The sequence below is a fragment of the Periplaneta americana genome, chromosome 2 (assembly GCF_040183065.1).
Source record: "Periplaneta americana isolate PAMFEO1 chromosome 2, P.americana_PAMFEO1_priV1, whole genome shotgun sequence".
NCBI lineage: Eukaryota > Metazoa > Arthropoda > Insecta > Blattodea > Blattidae > Periplaneta > Periplaneta americana.
Window position 1 is genome coordinate 201,820,530 of NC_091118.1, and position 16,071 is coordinate 201,836,600.

Sequence of the window (16,071 nt, forward strand, 5' to 3'; positions counted from 1 at the left end):
TTTTTCATATCACTGTGATAAATGCATATAATAATTATGTTCAAATAACTATTTAATAGTAGAAACATAATTTAAGGACTTTTTTGTATCTCTGAAAATTTTCATGATAAAGTAAATATTATCCATGTACTATATTTTCTCTGCTTTCATTTACACGGCTGTTACGAATGAGCAGGATTCGCACCTCTCATTTTGCATTGATTAGTATTTTGGCTATACTCTGTTTAATATTTTGAACTAAATAATACTTCATATTTTCTACAAAACAAGTTAAATAATTAACGTACTTTTGCTTTTGAATAAACTCACTAGTCAAAATATTCTGTATTTTCTGAAACGGATGTGAGAATTAAGAAAAGCAATATCATTTTACAGTACATTATTAAGTAATATAATAATAATTTTTTACAAAAAAAAAAAGTCGCCCTAAATAAGGATTCGAATAGATCGGCCTACTAATCAATTCATAAAGAATAATCATTAAAACCAATTGTGTGACAATTTGAAAGGAAAAAGAAAACATTAAGATAAATGATACCGAAAAACAATAGTGGTGTAATAATTATTTAATTTCCAATTTTACATTTCACATTTTAAAGTCACATCGCTACACTTATAATGTTGTAAAAACATTATTATTGTTATTATTATTATTATTATTATTATTATTATTAAAGTTCATAAAATAAGATAATGGAGACGATTACAAAGTGCAACTTATTCTTGTTCATAAGCTCGCAAATAATGTTGTCAAAGCTTTATTATTATTATTATTATTATTATTATTATTATTATTATTATTATTAAAGTTCATAAAATAAGATAATGGAGACGATTACAAAGTGCAACTTATTCTTGTTCATAAGCTCGCAAATAATGTTGTCAAAGCTTTATTATTATTATTATTATTATTATTATTATTATTATTATTATTATTATTATTATTATTAAAGTTCATAAAATAAGATAATGGAGACGATTACAAAGTGCAACTTATTCTTGTTCATAAGCTCGCAAATAATATTGTCAAAGCTTTATTATTATTATTATTATTATTATTATTATTATTATTATTATTATTATTATTATTAAAGTTCATAAAATAAGATAATGGAGACGATTACAAAGTGCAACTTATTCTTGTTCATAAGCTCGCAAATAATGTTGTCAAAGCTTTATTATTATTATTATTATTATTATTATTATTATTATTATAACAGAAATTCTAAATCACTTTCTCCAGTCTGTAGATGCATAAAATATGCCAATTTGCATGGGCGCAATTTAGATCCTTTTAAGGTATAGTTTCGTTTTGATTATTAGTATTTACTGTTCTTGTTATCTATTTTATTTATGTATGTTTTTGTTTATTTAAGATATTATTTATTTGTTTTTGCACCTTTGTATCTTCTGTTTTGTGTATTGTGCTGAACTATAATTGGCCTCTGGCTGTTGTTCAGCACACAAATATTAATAATAAATAATAAAATAAATAATTAAACTTCATAAAATAAGATAATGGAGACGATTACAAAGTGCAACTTATTCTTGTTCATAAGCTCGCAAATAATGTTGTCAAAGCTTTATTATTATTATTATTATTATTATTATTATTATTATTATTATTATTGTGAAATTTTAATTTTTCTACCAATTTTTTTTCTATTGTTCTATTAAAATTATAGCATAATTATAGCATATTAACCTGTTAGGCCTATATCCTATAGGATGTATTGCCAATTTAAGGAGTAATTCTACAAACCACCAATAGATACTCTTTCTCTAAAGCACATCAGTTTCCCTCCAAACAGTTTTATTTTTCTTAAAATGTTGTTATATGGAATATTTTCCTTTCGCATCTAAACGATTGAACGATATTCATTATCATTATCCATAATCCTTCAAGGGTCCCGACGTGAAGTTGAGGTAGTCCTACCTAAAGGCCATATCCATTGAAGAATTTTCTCACGATACTCAAGGTGCTTCGCATTACACGATATTATGTGCCCAATCTCTCATTTTCAGAAGCTTCAAGGCTATAGGAAGAAATTGGACTATCTACGGTTATTAACTAGGGTTATCAACTCTGGTAAATAAGATTACCGGCCATTTTACACAAGCAAATTTGGATGGATATAATATATAATACACTGAATAATACCTCTTATTGTGGTTCTGTTCAAGTACTATTCTTGTTTGTAGAGATTTCTCTAAGGCACACTTATCCTGAAAATATTTACACTATTTTCCAACACTTGTCAGATGTTAATCTTTTACAAAGGAAGAAGCCACTTCATTTATTAAGCACAGCTCATCATAGAGTGTAATATTCATCTAGTTGAATCCCTAGTTTTTGTCCAACACTTCAAATTTCTTCCACTTTTGTAATAAAACCATCAAGTTTTAAGGCTGAAAAATACTTTAAAAAATACCATATTTTTAGCTGCTCTGAGTTAATGGTTAAAATGACCTACGAAATACAGAAAAATCCCTTTTACCTTATTTCATAAAAGCTAGGTACTTGAAAATCCCTTTTACCTTATTTCATAAAAGCTAGGTACTTGTTGTATGAACATATCATACTCGTGGGTTTTAGTTCGAACTTAGAGGGTTAAGATACAAATAAGATTTACTTTAAATATTATTTTAAGTCAGCGTGATTTACTTAATTTAGGATGCTCGCTATTATTATTATTATTATTATTATTATTATTATTATTATTATTATTATTATTATTAATTGTTATTATTAATTTATTATTAATTGTATTTTTTATTAATTGTGTTCATTATTAATTGTCATTATTGAGTTTAATTAGTTACCATTGCCACCGGGTATTTATCCATTTGCAGTGTGAATAAATACATGCATACACATACATAATTTAAAGAAAAAGAAGATTAAAGGAGAGGTAAACTTCAGCCACAACAGAGTATTTTTTTTTCTTAAAACCACCACTGTACACAGTTACCTACATTTACACATGTATTTCTATGAGACAATTTAAGTTATAAATGTATTTCAGTTTTCCCAAGTTTCCACAACGCCTTAAGAAATGAAATGATGAATTTCAACAACACATATGCCAGATAGTCTTTTGTTTCTCCTGAAAATTTATGCATTTGGACTATGGTTGTTTTTCCAAAAAACCCTTCAATTGAATAGATTTGCGTAATCAGTAATCTGTTTACTATGTATTGTATTTTTTGTTTAGCATAACTGATGAATTGTATGTACTGTATACGTCAACTGATGAATTGTTTAAGCTTATAAATTGAATTAATCTACTTCATATGAATTGTATAGCTTAACGAAAATAAGTTTGTAAATTGAACTAATTTGATTGTATACGTTTGTATAGTTTGGCTGATATATGTTCTTAAAATGATTACTAGTCAGTGTAGCTCTACTGATGAATTGTATACAGACCTACTATAAATTTAATGGTAATATGTATAGCTCAACTGATGAATTGTTTATGATTATAAATTGAATTAATCTACTTGATATTAATTGCACAAATTTGTATAGCTTAATGAAAGTATGCTACTTTGTATTGTATATATTTGTATAGTTTTGGCCGATGAATTGTATATGCTTTAAATTGAATAGTAATCTATATAGCTCTACTGATAAATTGTTTGTGTTTGTAATTTGAAGTAGTTTGCATGATATGTATTATCAATTTCTGTATATCACAACTGGTTGAATTGTTTATACCTTAAATTTAATTAAATTGTTTTGTATTATAATATAGCTCAACTTATGAATGATCGTTTGCGTTTGTAAATTTAATAATCTGATTGGCTATGTATTGTATACTTTTAGTAGAGCCATCGATGTAGCTCAGTCGGCAGACTCGCTGGGCTGCTGTTCCGGAGCTGCGTTCGGGCTTGGGTTGGATCCCCCTTTGGACTTTGGTTTCTTCCGAGGTTTTCCACAGCCGTGGGACTGAAGCCGGATGGTCTATGGCGAGTCCTTGGCATCAACACCTTTGATTTGATTACCCCCTTTGATTTGATTACCTGGTTGGGTTTTTCCGAGGTTTCCCCCACCGAAAAGGCAAATGCCGGGTAATATTTTGGCGAATCCTCGGACCTCATTTCATCTCACTACATCTCGCCAAAATGTAAAAAAATTGTACAACATTGTAAAAATTGTATAAAATTACTAAATTGTAAAACTATAAAAATTTGTAAAAATTGTAATTGTAATATTGTAAAATGTTGACATGTTCCACATCTTCAAGCTTCATTGCTCATGTAAGATCTATGGAATAAAATAAATGAATGAATGAATGAACAGCGTACAGGACTATCTATCGCTAGTTTAGACAATTATCTTTGTACTGCATTACAATTAAACAGATTTTGTGAGTTTAGAGCTTGGTTCTTAATTTACTGAAAAGCGTACTTCCGCCAAACTCTCGAAGTCTACTTTCCAGTGTCACAATATTCTCTCTATTCTTGATATGAGGCAACTAGAAATTATTCGAAACAATGAAAGTTTAAGATCAGTACTGAAGTTGAAATCTTAGATATCTGCGGAGGTCATATTATCAAGGAATTACACGCTAAATTTATTCAGAGCTGTGCGATCTCTGTACTTTGGAAACTAACCTTCGTTATCTCTGAAGCATGAACACATGTTACGCTATGACTGAGCTTTGAAGTTGCATAGTACCCAACGGGTATTAGTCAAGCTGTAGCCACAGTCCATTGACTATTGCCCAAACGATTCCTGTCAGGCGTGGAACTCGAGCGTGTCTCGCATTGCGACACAATCGCTGACTCATTCTCAGCCAATGTCGGGATATTAACGAATGTCAAGGTTCCGTCAGCGAGCAACTCACATAGCGCAGGATTCCTCTCCAGTTGACAATGCGTAGACACTTCTCTGACATACTTCTAATGACAGGAATACGGCTATAAATTCTGTGGAACCGGGTAAGATTCCCGGCGGCAATTAAGGTTGGTTCACAATAAACCGGGAACGGAAACGACAATGAGAACGAGAACGGAAATATTGTTAAAATAAATGTATTTAAATGTGAGCATTCACAATAGTTAATTTATTTTAACAATATTTCCGTTCTCGCTCTCATTGTTTCCGTTCCCGGTTTATTGTGAACTAGCCTTTAATGGAGACAGTACTCGTGTCCATTGATTTGTTTATGTTCTGCCGTTCTATGAGTATCTGGTGATCTTGTGTGATGCTCAACACACGACGAGGGGCCTAATTCATAAAAGTAAATTACAATTTTACAGGCATTTTTCTTAAAAATTTGTAGAAATATATTTTGTGCGAGATCGTGCGTATTTGCTTGGTTTCCGCACAAAACCAATCCGCGGAAAGTTTAAAATTCCACATTCAGTATTCCCAACCTAACACGCATAACAATTTCCCTCTTCTTACCGCTTAAGTGACATATTGATTTTACTGCTTTAGGCTTTTAACATATTATTTTTAGAGACGTTCAATATAGTAATAATTATAAATTGGAAACTTACCACTGCAATTTCACCTAAATTGCACTGTTAATTATTGTTTTTAAATATTTGCAAAAATTAAGCAAACTCTACAACTCCACTAAAGTTACTGCATTCGTGATGCAAGTAACATTAAGGAAGCCGTGAAAAAATCAACAAGATTCCAGACTCATCATAGACTGGAGGAAAACAAAGACAAACGTATATCACGGCCTGCTGGAGTATAGTAAACACAGAAAACATTTTAAAGCAACAATGTTGAAGATAGATATTTTTGTTTTGCAAATTTGCCGTCATTGAACAGAAACCAAGATGGAGATTTCATAGCAACTAATTAGAAAGTCCTCTTTCAGGTATGCAATAAACGATCTTCGCACAAAATAATGTACGATACACGAGCGGTATGTTTTCTTTCAATTCTCGGAAATTAAAAAAGCTCAACTACGTTTCGCTTTTCCAAACTTTTCCTCGAACATGAAAACTTCAACATACCGCTCTTGCAACGCATATTACTATTACAGGTGCTTCATAAATAGGCTATGTTAAGTGCTGATGAATTTTGACAATTTAACAGGAAAATAATACTTACAAATTTACAGGTATTTCTGAAACATTTTATAAATTACAAACATATAACTGCAAAATGATATACAAGTATACATAATATATATTTGTAATTTATGTATTTATATTTATGAAATTTTTGTTAAAATTTTAAAAAGGAACAGGCAAGAGATTATTCTCGAATTTTTATCAAAAACATCTTTTCTTGTATTTTAATATGAAATATGACCTGTCCACTGATTAATTTTGAAGAGCCGCGGTATTTGGACAGTGCAAAAGTAGCATTAAATATATATTTACTGTTGCTCATATCGTCACTGGAATTCTCTGCCGCCTGAAGTCAAGGGCTGCCGAACTTTAATTTCCTTTAAATGTAAATTATAAAAATATCTTATGATGAGTTGCCAGACCTAACGCATTGCAAATATTTAATGCAATGTATTCCACTGTATTTATTTTTATTGTGTAATCATGTAAATCGTGTTTATTTATCACTTAACACCAATATGTATCCTACTGTATTGTTTTTTATTATTAGTAGTATATTTTTTATTGTGTACATTTTATTCTGGTTTATTTATGTGAATCCTACTTACTTGTAATCTATTACTAATATATATTCCAATTTGTTTATTTTTATTTTTACTGTGTACATTTTTTATTGAATTATCGGCTTCTGTTTTTGTGTGATTCGTATTTGATTCTAACAACATTAATATGTATTCCACTATGTTTATTTTTATTTTATGAGGTAAATTTTTGTTAACTACCTCTTTTGATCTCATTATGTACCTAAATCGTATCAATATGTAATTACTTAAATCCGATTCAGTTGTATGTTCAACTATGTAAGCAAGTTTTAATCCTGGTTGAGTGTAAGAGTTAAATAAAGCCATTATTATTATTATTATTATTATTATTATTATTATTATATTTATATATAATACAGGTTGGACTGTAATTAATGTCATTAATTTATTTCAGAGTGTTATTCTTTGAGACATTTCAAACGAAAACGTATAGCCTAATACAATTTTGCTTTAAATGAATACAATATAATATTTTATTACTCAGTCAATGACAAATAAATGTAAAATAATGACTTATTTTATAGTCATTAAGTTTATATACATGAATTACAAAATTGCGAACGTTTTCGCCTATTCAGGCATCCTCAGGCAGAGTTATACAATATCTCAATGTTACATACGTAGCTATTGGTGGTGAGTACTATTTGAATTAATGATGTGCAAGCCATCTCCATTAATAAAATGTAATATTACAGGTAGTAAACTTAATAATGTTAAAAATGTTAAAGCCGTTTAGTAATTAAACTTCATAATATGTGGAACTCTTGTTAACCCAAATCCGAAATCCCCTGTACAACCTCTAATCCCGTCACCACGCAGTATTCTTCCGCGTAGTTGTTTACATGAATATACACTTCCCCCACGTCATACCAGTTAGTCCTAATAGCAGCAGGTCGTCTCACCACTACATAAGTACCTCCATAATTTAGCCCTCCAATTAATTTTTCAAATTGTACTAAAATTGATATTAATTATTATTTCATTACACATAATTTACATTAAACGCAGGATGTTATAGTAATCCATACAGTTGCTAACTATGCAGTTGTCACATTTTAAATCGACGTGAGTACTTTTAAATATCCAATTCGATTACAATTTACATTTGATATTCCCATTTCTATTATATTTTTATACATTTCAGATATTCACCACTCATTGGACTGAACAAGAGTTCCACATATTATGAATTTTAATTACTAAATGGTTTTAACATTTTTAACATTATTAAGTTTACTACCTGTAATATCACATTTTATTAATGGAGATGGCTTGTACATCATTAATTCAAATAGTACTCACCACCAATAGCTACGTATGTGACACTGAGATATTGTATAACTCTGCCTGAGGATGCCTGAATAGGCGAAAACGTTCGCAATTTTGTAATTCATGTATATAAACTTAATGACTATAAATTAAGTCCTTATTTTACATTGATTTGTCATTGACTGAGTAATAAAATATTATATTGTATTCATTTATAGAAATTGACAATCTGAATATTCCATCATGCTTTCTAAGTTAAACAATTTTGCTTGTTTTTGCTTCCTTTGAGTTATACAAATTGTTTTATATGAAACATTTCATACCTTCTTTTTGGAAAGTCATTTATTTAATTCCCAATATGCTCAGTCAATATACGACAGAAGTGTATTATGATAATAAATGATTGAAAGAATTTTAGTTCTGTCCTTTAAAGGCGCAGAAAATTGATCTGAACAAATTAACTTCTTCCTCTGAAAAGGAATTTTGAAAAGTTAACATTTGTTCCGATCAAATTTCTGCACATTTAAAGGACAAAACTAAAACTCTTTCAATCACTTATTATCATAATATTCCGCTCTCTTAAATTGACTTGGCATATTGGAAATACAATCAATGCCTTTCCCAAAACACGCTATGAAATGTTTCATATAAAACCATTTTTACTGGGAAAGGAAGAAAATACGAGCAACATTGTATTAAACTTTTTTGTTCGAAATATCTCAAAGAATAACTCCCTGAAATTAATTACATTACTTAGAGTTCACACAGTATATTCATTCATTCATTCATTCATTCATTTATAGTTTTCTGTCCATAGGCAGGTCTTTCACTGCAAACCCAGCATTCTCCAGTCGTTCCTATTTTCTACCTTCCTCTTTGTTTCCTCATATGATCCATATATTTTAATGTCTATCATCTGATATCTTTTTCTGCCCCGAACTCTTCTCCCGTTCACCATTCCTTCCAGTTCATCCTTCAGAAGGCAGTTTCTTCTCAGCCAGTGACCCAGCCAATTCCTTTTCCTCTTCCTGATCAGTTTCAGCACTATTCTTTCTTCACCCACTCTTTCCAGCACAGCTTCATTTCTTATTCTGTCTATTCACTTCACAAGCCCCATTCTTCTCCATATCCACATTTCAAATGCTTCTAGTCGTTTCCTTTCACTTCGTCGTAATGTCCATATTTCTGCTCCATACAATGCCACACTCCATACAAAGCGCTTCACTAGTCTCTTCCTTAGTTCTTTCTCCAGAGATACGCAGAAAATACTCCTTTTTCTATTAAAAGCTTCCTTTGCCATTGTTATCTTCCTTTTGATTTCCTGGCAGTAGCTCATGTTACTGCTTATAGTACACCCCAAGCTGTCCACTTGCTCTACTGCCTTAGTTAGAATTCGCAAGTTTACCTTCTTTACTTTTCTAACTATGATCATGGTCTTCGTCTTGTTGGCATTTATCTTCATTCATTCCATACTGCTCACAGCTGTCATTTAGCTCCAGTAGCATATCCCTTAGTATCATCTCCTCTTCTTCTTGTAGCATTTTCTAAAAATGGACATGTTAAGTTTGAAAAAAAAAGCTCCTCATATATTAATGCAGTCGTCAACTGTCAAAGTACCTGGGGAAAGAAGCCGAAGGAATACGAGTTACCATGGAAACAGACTTTGCTGCGGTTAATTATTTAACTAGTGCTGGAAGGGATTATAATTACAGACATAACGTTGTCATACAACTTACAATTGTATACATAAGTGCTAGACAAAAAGCTGTTTAAGATGACCAACACGGTATGCGTTCTCACAGTAAAGAATATATTTCTTCTTGTTAAAGCGTGAAGGTTCACACAAACGTAAAATTAAGTGTATTCGTTCGTTGTCAGACATTTTCTTGCATGAACCAGGTTACTGAATGCCACTGACCTGACTCAAGACTATTTTGTTGACCGTGAAAAGTGGAATTGTGGTTGTTCTTACTCATTTCTGTAGGTTCGAGCTCGATGCACATCACGAATTATTCTTCCTTCGGCTTCATATATTTACTTTAATTACATCAAAATATATAAGACGTAGCATTCTAACGTCACAAAGCATATGTTTCGAAATTTTAGCAGAAATGTGTTTTCGGCATCTTCAAAATAGAAAAAATTGGTTTTAGGTATCGTTTTTCATTTCTTTTAATTTATTGTACCCCATAGATCTTACATTAGTACTGAAGCTTTAAGATGTGAAACAAGTCAAAATTTTACAAGATTACAATTTTTTGGCGAGATGAAGTGACCTAAAGTGAGGCCGAGGATTCGCCATAGATTACCTGGCATTTGTCTTAGGGTAAAGGTGAAGTGATGGAACGAAAAATTCAATCTGCAGTTGTTTTGAGCTTACTCCTCAAAAACTAAATTTACGTGTTTTTTTTCCCTCGAAATCGTGTCGACTGCACATCTAAAATTATTGAAGATGGGAAATTTTAAAATGAACACACGGTATTTTGTGTATTCTTCCCGACATGTGTACATTGCGTGATAGTTGTTAATCTGCAGAAGAGATGGGTGGAGTTAATAGTCAGGCAAGTTAATGAGTTGTGACAACAGAGCCTCTCAACACACGTGCTATCCGTCAGCTAACATGTTTATTTTCTCATTAATACTGGCATAATGAAAACTAAAATTGCTAAAAGATTCAATCTCTAAAGAAGAAGAAAATGAAAGTAGTTGATGATGCCTCTGAAGTCTCGAGAGACATCTGGTGGAGACATCTGTAATGATTTAGTACCCAAGGACATCAGTTCGCAAAGTATTGACATTAGAGAGAGGAGAAACAGCTGATCGGTAAGTTTTGCCTGAGTCAAGGTTCTTATGCTTGCCATAAATCTACAAAAATGCATTACTTACCTCACTTTCCTTCCTAACAAAACCTGTTCTGTTCCCTGAATCAATAAGATAATAACAGAATAATTAAAATTAGTTTGTGCGAGATCGTGCGTATTTGCTTGTTTTCTGCACAGAACCAATACGCGGTAAGTGTGAAATACCACATTCAGTATTCCCAACGTAACACACATAACAATTTCCCTCTTCTTACCGCTTAAGCGCGATATTGATTTTACTGCTTTAGGCTTTTAACATATTATTTTTAGAGACCTTTAACATAGCAATAATTATAAATTGGAAACTTACCACTGCAATTTCACCTAAATCGCAATGCTAATTATTGTTTTTAAATATTTGCAAAAATTAAGTAAAGTCTACTACTCCACGAAACTTATTGCATTCCTGATACAAGTAACATTAAGGAAGCCGTGAAAAAATCAACGAGATTCCAGATGCCGATGTTATTACTGCAATATGTTATATAAATAATATTGTTAAAATATTAAAATGAAAAATAAATCATTACATAACCTTACCGTTTGTTTTAAGTTCGCATTTATAGACTGGGGGGGGGGGAAGACAGACGTATATCACGGCCTGCTGGAGTATAGTAAACATAGAAAACATTTTATAGCAACAATGTTGAAGAAAGACATTTTGGTTTTCCGAAGTTGCCGTCATTAAACAGAAACCAAGATGGAGATTTCATTGCAACTAATTAGAAATTCGTCTTTCAGGTATGTAATAAACGATCTTCGCACAAAATAATGTACGATACACGAGCGGTATGTTTGTTTTCATGTTCTCGGAAATTAAAAAAGCTCAACTACGTTTCGCTTTTTCAATCTTTTCCTCGAACATGAAAACGTCAACATACCGCTCTTGTAACGTATATTACTATTAAATAAGTATTTAGATTGTCCATCAAATCTCATAAAATAAAGTCTTCAAAGTTTTAGACATTAACTTTTGAAGAATACGGCTCAGTGACATGAAACTTGGTATGTGAGGATAATCATATACTAAGAACTCAATAATGGTATTACCGAGTTTTTTCTACTTCCGGTTTAACCGGAAGTAACTCCAACTCTCTTATTTTAAATGGAACACCCAATATATTTTTTTTTTATTTTTGAATAGTACTCATTAAGAGCTTTTCAAAAATTACCCACACTCGATACTTCTGTACAAATTCAGTGTTGCTAAGTCAAGAAAACAGAAAAGTGTATCGAATATTAAAATAATAAAATACTCCTTCCTTAACAAAAACAAAACAAAGCTAGCTCACCTTCTAAATTATGTGTTCAAATTGGTAGCCCTTAGCTGCTTTACAATGTGTCACTCGATCATAGAAACCATTTAAGGAATGATTTAACCAGGCTTTAGGAATATCTTGCACCACTTCCATTTTTATTTAGCAACACTGAATTTGTACAGAACTATCAAATGTGGGTACTTTTTGAAAAGCTCTTAATAAGCTTTATTCAAAAATAAAAAAAATATATTGGGTTTTCCATTTAAAATAATAGAGTTGGAGTTACTTCCGTTTAAACCGGAAGTAGAAAAAACTCGGTAATACCATTATTGAGTTCTTAGCATATGGTTATCCTCACATACCAAGTTTCATATCACTGAATCGTATGCTTCAAAAGTTATTTAGGTGGTGCGGGACTTTTAACTAACCATGTATACTATTAACACAATACCACAAAAAGAATGCTAAGTGCTCGTCAAATTATCTATAGTAATGTCACAAGAGGTGACCTCCAGTGACATTTATTGGAACTATTTCGTGAATAAAATAAAAATGTAAATAATATATCCCTAAAATTCGCTCACAAAAGTTAATAATTGTATATTTATGAATACTTAACCTATTCAGACATTGTGAAGTCAAAATAGTTGAATAACGATTACTACAATAAAGAAATTGAATGTTATTCAGTAATGCCAATTGAGAAAAGCGAAATACAGGTTTTAAAATGTTAATTACATGTACTGCGCTTTTCTCTTGTTATTATAACAGAAATACGTTTTCATTATCTGCTGAAATCATAATTTAATTTAAATATTTCATAGTATAATTACAAATAACCTGGTTAATACATTAATTAATGAACAATTGTTATGAAGGAGTGTCATTTGCTTTAGATACAATGGACATGGAATTACTGTAGAAGATGAAGATGTAGATGTGGAAGTAGGATTTCGCATTTTATTTAGTACAATGGATTCATGCTCATCGATTTACATGGAAACAGTTGGCGACACTGACTAAACAAAAGAACGAACATACGATAAATTAACAGTGACAAATCGAGCTGCAGGAACTATAGCGATGTATGACTGTGATTGGTTGGAATTCAAAATTTCATTACACTTCATTGGCCGAAAATGAAATGACGTCATATAAAATAAATAGTCACAAGAGATTTGCAGATAAATCCACGACATTTATTAGGACTATTTCGTGAATAAAATAAAAATGTAAATAATATAGGCCTATCCCTAAAATTCGCTCACAAGATGTTAATAAGTGTATATTTTTGAATACTTAACCTATTCAGACATTGTGAAGTCAAAATAGTTGAATAACGATTACTACAATAAAGAAATTGAATGTTATTCAGTAATGCCAATTGAGAAAAGCGAAATACAGGTTTTAAAATGTTAATTACATGTACTGCGCTTTTCTCTTGTTATTATAACAGAAATACGTTTTCATTATCTGCTGAAATCATAATTTAATTTAAATATTTCATAGTATAATTACAAATAACCTGGTTAATACATTAATTAATGAACAATTGTTATGAAGGAGTGTCATTTGCTTTAGATACAATGGACATGGAATTACTGTAGAAGATGAAGATGTAGATGTGGAAGTAGGATTTCGCATTTTATTTAGTACAATGGATTCATGCTCATCGATTTACATGGAAACAGTTGGCGACACTGACTAAACAAAAGAACGAACATACGATAAATTAACAGTGACAAATCGAGCTGCAGGAACTATAGCGATGTATGACTGTGATTGGTTGGAATTCAAAATTTCATTACACTTCATTGGCCGAAAATGAAATGACGTCATATAAAATAAATAGTCTATAGTAATGTCACAAGAGATTTGCAGATAAATCCACGACATTTATTAGGACTATTTCGTGAATAAAATAAAAATGTAAATAATATAGGCCTATCCCTAAAATTCGCTCACAAGATGTTAATAAGTGTATATTTTTGAATACTTAACCTATTCAGACATTGTGAAGTCGAAATAGGTGAATAACGATTAATGCAATAAAGAAATTGAATGTTATTCAGAAATGCCAATTGAGAAAAGCGAAATACACGTTTAAAAATGTTAATTACATGTACTGTGCTTTCCTCTTTTTATTATAACAAAAATACCTTTTCATTATCTGCTGAAATCATAATTTAATTTAAACATTTTATAGTATAATTACAAATAACCCGATTAATACGTTAATTAAATAAACAATATTGTTATGAAGGAGTGTCATTTTCTTTAGATACAATGGACATGGAATTAGAAGATGAAGATGTAGATGTGGAAGTAGGATTTCGCACTTTATTTAGTACAATGAATTCATGCTCATCGATACGTGGAAACAGTTGGCGACACTGACTAAACAAAAGAACGAACATGCAATAAATTGATAGTGATAAATCGAGCCGCAGAAATTATAGCGATGTATGACTGTGATTGGTTGGAATTAAAAATTGCATAACACTTCATTGGCCGAAAATGAAATGACGTCATATAAAATAAATAGTCTATAGTAATGTCACAAGAGGTCTGAGATTTGCAGATAAATCCACGACATTTATTAGGACTATTTCGTGAATAAAATAAAAATGGAAATAATATAGGCCTATCCCTAAAATTCGCTCACAAGATATTAATAATAGTATATTTATGAATACTTAGCCTATTCAGACATTGTGAATTCGAAATAGATGAATAACGATTACTATAATAAAGAAAATGTATGTTATTCAGTAATGCCAATTGAGAAAAGCGAAATACAGGTTTAAAAAAATGTTAATTACATGTACTGCGCTTTTCTCTTGTTATTATAACAGAAATACGTTTTCATTATCTGCTGAAATCATAATTTAATTTAAACATTTTATAGTATAATTAGAGATAACCTGATTAATACATTAATTAAATGAACAATTGTTATGAAGGAGTCTCATTTTCTTTAGATACAATGGACATGGAATTAGAAGATGAAGATGTAGATGTGGAAGTAGGATTTCGCACTTTATTTAGTACAATGGATTCATGCTCATCGAATTACGTGGAAACAGTTGGCGACACTGATTAAACAAAAAAACGAACATGTGATAAATTAACAGTGATAAATCGAGCTGCAAAAATGATTATTTTTTTTTGGTCGACCAGCAAACTTGCTATACAGACCACTGTTAAATTATGGAATATCACATGCAGAATATCATGCCGAGGTTGGCTCTAAAGGCTCCTCTAATTAATTTACATTAATTAATTAAACATTTATGTGAATAAAAATATGATGATTTTCTGTGTTAAATTTATGAAGAGTCGTCAGTATCACTAAGAAGGATGTCTTGAGGGAGTTTCCTTTTAAGTCGAGATGGCTGACAAGATCTTGCTCCAATGTTATATGTCACAGCTCCAGGAACACCAGGAAGTTTGTTGAAGAAAGATTTTGACATTGAATGGATGTACTGTTCTAGTGGAAGAAGTCCCAATTCTTGATGCAGTTGTTGATTTCTTACAAACCAGGGGGCATTTGTTGCAGTACGCAGGAACTTGTTCTGGAGAACTTGTGTGTCTTATTTGCAGTCCCCCACACTGGCGCTGCATAAGTTAAAAGAGGTCGTACAAGCGAGGTGTAGAGTAGCATTGAACAGTCCAATCCAATTTGTGAACGTCTATTAACCAAAGGGTATAATTTTCGAATTCTAGAAGAGGTTAGTGTAGCAATGCGAGTTATATGGGCATTCCATGTAAGTTTCGTGTCTAATAATCAGGCTTCGAGACTTTGGACCCGATACAATAAGTTGACTGTGCATGCACTATAGGTTGTTGACTCGCTGCAGGTAGGTAGAGATGTGTTGAGGTAACAACGTTGCTATTTAGAATAGAGTACGGTAGTATGGGGAAACACACACACATATGTAGATTCTGAAAGTAAATATGCATTACACAATGACAATTTCAAAAGAATGTGAAAAGCATTTATTCTCCTGTCTTTTATAAGCATTTGTGTTTAATTAT